This window comes from Mus caroli, chromosome 6 (genome assembly GCF_900094665.2).
Source record: "Mus caroli chromosome 6, CAROLI_EIJ_v1.1, whole genome shotgun sequence".
Taxonomy (NCBI): domain Eukaryota; kingdom Metazoa; phylum Chordata; class Mammalia; order Rodentia; family Muridae; genus Mus; species Mus caroli.
This window is the reverse complement of record NC_034575.1, coordinates 81,546,449-81,551,958: the sequence shown is the minus strand read 5'-3', so window position 1 is coordinate 81,551,958 and position 5,510 is coordinate 81,546,449.

The window sequence follows — 5,510 nt, the reverse complement described above, 5'->3', positions numbered from 1 at the left end:
CTTAGGAAGAGCAGCCAATGCTCTTAACCACTGAGCCATCTCTCCAGCCCATTTTTGTCTGTTTTTGAGATAGGTCTTTCTATGTAGCCTTGAACATGCCATCCTCCTACCTCAGGCTCTCCAGCACTGGGATTTCAGGTATACTTGAATGGGTTGAGAAGTACCTAGGAGATTAATTAGACACACTTCTGAATATATCTTTGAGGTTGCTCCAGGACATCAGCTAAGGGAGGAGGACCTGCCCTGAGTGTGGTACCATTCAGTGAGCTGGGGGCCAGACAGAACAAATGCTAGTGCCGGCTTTCCCTCTTCCCTTCCTTCTCCCTGTCTCCCCTCTTCCTCTCTTTCCTAGCTCTGCCCCATCACACATTTCCACCATGATACTTCCTTCCAACAGGCCCACCAGGTAGAGAGCCGTGGCCGTGGATACCGCGAGCNCAGTTCCTTCATCCTTCTTAGCTGTCGACACCACCAGCTGCATCATGTGGATGAAAAGCTAGCCATCACACGGGCCACTGAGTTGGGAAGCTCCTGGGTTAAGACCATTGCCAGGTTTCTAGGGAGAGAAAATTCCTGGACCCCGAAGCCTCACTTCAGACTTTTCAGACCGTGAGTCAAGAACTAAGCTGGGGCTAGAGAGATGCCGCAGTGGTTAAGGACACATGCTGCTCATCAAGAAGATGTGAGTTTNGTCCCACATTGGGTGGGTTCAACTGTCTGTAACTCCAGCTTTTTGTGGTCTGATATCCACTTCTGGCCTCCTTGGATTCATCCCCGCCCCCAATACACACACAGAGGGTCGTCCCCCACCTCCCCCGCACACACACACCTTCTCTTCTTCTCTACAATACCACCAGGTGGTACTGAGTCCTTTAGACGGACATACTATTTTGTTTTGGAAATATCTGCGCTCCCAGGTTTTGTTCCAGCCAGAATTCAAGAAAACACCCAATAAGGGTGCAGGGCTAGTCCTATGCAGAATGTCGTCTCTCACAGCGGGCGGCAGAGGGCGCGCGCAGACCGCTTGATGGGGGCGCCTAATTTCCGCAGCGGCGGGACCTTGCAGTCACAGTAACACAGAAAGGGAATGAGACTGGAGGGACAGAAGTCTAGGAGTTGGGACCATTTTGGCCTACAGGTCAAAGCTACGGTAGATGAAGCTCTCATGGGGTAGGAGATGCGGCAGGCCCCTGTGCCCAGAGAGCAGCAGAGAATGAGGGAGCTGGGAACCCAACTGCAGCAACTCTGTAAGGAATTTAGACCAGCATGAAGAGTTCAGAGAGTACAGAGCCNGGCACAGACTTAATTGATCAGTTCGCACTTCCGAATAGCAAGAAAAAAGACTTTAGAACTCCAAGGAGAGAGGACTGATTGCCACGATNNTGTGTTTCCCAAAGGTGGGGGTCAGAGTGAGGCAAGGTGGAGAGTCCCTGTGTGACTCCTGAGAAAACCTAACATATGGCCTGAAGGGAAAGGGAGAAAGCTAAGGACACCTCGTTGCTGGACAGCTGAGATGGAGACAGACGCTGTTTGTTCCTTTGATCACTGAGGAGAAGACAACCTGGAGGGCTGCCTGCAGGAATAGGTTGGGAGCCAACAGCACCAGGACAGGGAAGGAATCAGCCCACACCTGGAAGGTACAGGGAGGGAGGGAAGGAGGGCAGAGAGCAGGGGCAGGGATCTAGTGGGGACATGGCTTCTGTGTGAGTCTCAAAGCACCCAGGAGTGTGTGACTGTCCTTTCCACCTGTCAGAAATTTGANTTAAGACTAAGAAACACACCTCTGGCCAGGNCCAAAGGAAGCGGAAGGCTTCAGGACACCAAAGACTCAGAGCTGGACTGGGGACCAGCCAATGTTTTGGATACCATGGTTTCCTATGCTGGGATCTACCCTGGCAGCCTGGGGAAGGGGTGTGAGAAGGGGGAAGAGGCACTGGGCCTGGAGGCAGCAAACTTGGGGCTGGAGGTGAGATTAGAAGAAGAGGGTCCTTGGGCTGGAGAGATGGCTCAGTGGTTAAGACTCACTGACTGCTCTTCTGAAGGTCCTGAGATCAAATCCCAGCAACCACATGGTGTCTCACAACCACCCATAATGAGATCTGATGCCCCCTTCTGGTGTGTCTGAAGACAGCTACAGTGTACTTACATGTAATAATAAATAAAATACATAAATAAATAAATAAATCTTTAAAAAAAAAGAAGAAGAAGGGGGCCCTTATTGCTCCCCTTTCCTCTCCCAGACTATCCTCTTTTCCTCTTCTCCTTGTTTCTCCTCTCCTCCTCTCCCTATCTTCCTCCTCCTCCTCCAGCCTTTTGAAACTGGACAGCATGTAGCTCAGACTGGCCTTGAATTGTCTGATGTAAGTTGAACTTGACTCTGAGCCTTCAGCTTTCANCTCCCCACTGCTGAATTGCAAACCTGTGCCACCATGTCTTGCAGCAGTGCCGATCTCCTTCCCTCATCTTCCTCCCCGCCTTCCTTTCCCCACTCCCTGTGTCCCTCCCATTCCCCTATGTTGGTATTTGAATCAACCCCGTTTTTTACCCTGGGAGTTGGCCTTCCACCTTCTCAAACTTCAGAGGATAGACAAGTTGCAAATTTCGTGGCATTGGAAAGANGGAAGCCTCTCTAGTCCTCAGCAGGAGCCCCTCGGCGTCTCCCTTGGGTGTCCCCCTCCCAGGGACCAGTGGTTACAGCGGCCCGCACCCGCGGGCGGAATCGCGGCCGGGGGATTGAAGCGGGCCCCCTAATCTCTGATACACTTGCGAGTCGGCTTCCCGCCCCGGGCCAGCTCCGCGAGCAAACAGGCGGGCGCGCGCCGCATCTCAAATGCCGCATTTGAGTCGCGGGAGGACGCGGATGCCGCAGGCTGGTCAGCGCCCCTCCCGGCCTAATCCCCGCCAAGCCCAGCCGGCTGCGGCCAGAGGATTAGCGCGCTGGGCCGCTTTGCTGGCTCCCTAGGGCCGCAGGCTAGTGGGGGCCCTCATCCTTTTCAGTTGAGGCTCTCTGTCCCTGGAAAGGACAGCAAGGTTGTCAGCAGGGAGGTGACAGAAGGGTGGAGACACCCTCGGACTTGACTTGCTGATGGCGGCTCCTCCCAGGCTGAGGAGGACATGCCCGACCACATTGTCCATCGATGGGTACAGGGTACAGGTACTCATGGGTGCCAGTGGGCTCCACACCCTGAGAGCTCACTATGGAGCTGGAGAGATGCCCAAACCACCAAGACTTCAACACACCTTCAATGACCTGGCCTGCTACAAGGTAGACTACAAGCCCTCACTCTGCCTTATGGTGGAAGGCAGGGGGTTCAGAGGCTCCAAGCCAGACAGACACAGGCAGCTCCACAAGTAGTTAATGAGAGAGGTCATGGCAGGAAGAGAGAGGGGCACTGTAGGAGTCTCTGCGGATAGGATGGGCTTGCAAGGCTAGACCCTGCCCTGCGCTTGGCCTGTGTTTGCTTCCTACCTTTCACTGTCGGAGCCAGGCCGAAAGTCATGTCTGTCTCACCCCCAGCCCAGGCCAGGAAACCTGAGCACAGCCCCTCTGGCCCACACTGGCAGTGTGGCATTTCCAGACAGAGCAAGCCTGGTGCTGTGGGCCCCTTCTTGCCCTCCGTATGGGTAATTGAGACCCGGATCCCCACCATCACCCTCAGAAGCCCACGGAATTCTGGAGTTTTAGGGACCTCAGCTCCGGCTGAAACAGGATTAGTCATTTTGACACAGAAAAGAATTTCAGGACTAGCCAGTTTTATGAAGGAGAGTGGGAAGATTTTATTGAAGAGATTTTAATATAGGCTTAAGCAAGAGGATTAGGAGGAAAGGGGGCACGGGAAAGAGAGGTACATCCAAGAGCCCCGACTTCATTGTTTTTACAATATCACTGGGTGGTTCCCNAGGGGCAAATGACAGGATTACCACAGTTAAGGTGAAGGTCTAGCCCACAGGAATGCAGAAAGGTAGCCAGCTATCTTTACTGTCAACGGTTTGAGAATCTTAGCCAACAGCTGGGCAAAAGCAAGGAGCCCTTTCCCAAGGTCACAAATGGGGTTCACTGTCACTTAAACACGAACCATCTCTCTACGAAAGGAATAGCAACCTCATGCTGGCAGCCTTTAGAGCAAGGCTCCTTTAGAGTTCTGGGTCTTAGCTAGTTGGAGGCTGTCATCAGACTTCCCCACCCAGGATTCCTCATCCTCTCAAGCCCCTGCTTTCTCTGAACTCCTGGAAGGGAAGCTTCAGCTGGAGGCAGAGGCTGTGCTGGGACAGAAACACAGAGATGGAGATGGAGAATTGCACAGCAAGCGGACCCACCCCCAAGTACCAGTTAGGAAGGTACACTCTCTCACTATGGTACAAGACAGGTGGAGCTGCTGAGAGGGAGTGCCCCCCTTGCCTCATCATAGAATCAGGCTCCAAGAAAGCCTTTCCCTGCCTCAGGTAGCCGCCATCCATCATGGCTCATTCCGCACTGTCTCATGCACTTGGTTGGTAGGACAGGGCACTATGTCCCAGTGAGACAGCCCAAGGCAGGGACCTCCTCTCTTGCTGTCATTGCCAAGAGCAGTACTTAGCAAACATCGAGGGCCTAATAAATGGCTCAGGAACTAATAATTCTCCTGAGGCCACCACTCTCCTCCAGCCTACCAAATCCAAATGCAGTCGGCTGCACGGCCACATCTGGGTTCCCTGTTCTTTACGCCTGGGTTCTTCGGTGACTAAATTCTGTATCTGTCGGCAGACCCGGCGGGCAGGGACCAAGCGCAGCTTCAAATTCCCTGAGTAGTTAATAGAATGGACCTCCTTCACACGCACTGATCTGGCACCCTGACCAAACCCTCTTTTTGTGGGTGTGAGGTGAGACAGTATCTTTATATATATATATATATATATATATATATATATATATATATATATACACACACACACACACATCCCAAATGCTGACCACTTTCTGGTTTCCCCCTCACAGAGTCCCTTCCCTTCCCCCCTCCCCATCTCCTCTGAGAGCATGGGACCTCCCCTGGGTATCTCCCCAAACCCTGACACATCAAGTCTCTGCAAGGTTAGGTGTATTCTCTGCCACTGAAGCCAGGCAAGGTAGCCCTGTTGGGGGACGGATTCCACAGTCAGGCAACAGCTTTAAGGACAACCTCCACTCCAGTTGTTGGGGGACCCACGTGGAGACTGAGCTGTACATCTGCTACATATATACTGGGGGCCTTTGGTCCAGCCCATGTGTGCTCTTTGGTTGGTGGCTCAGTCTTTGAGAGCTCCCAAGAGTCTGGAACTCCCAAGTTGACTTTGTTGATCTTCCTGTGGAGAAGGAACTGTGGAGAAGTTCTCCAGTTCCTACTGCCTGTCAGGGCCTTCAATCCTTCCTCCAGCTCTTCCGTAAGAGTCCGTGACTTCTGTCCATTGTTTGTCTGCATATGTTTCAATCAACAGCTGGATAGAACCCCTTAAAGAACAGCCATGCTAGGCTCCTGTCTGCAAGCATAACAGAG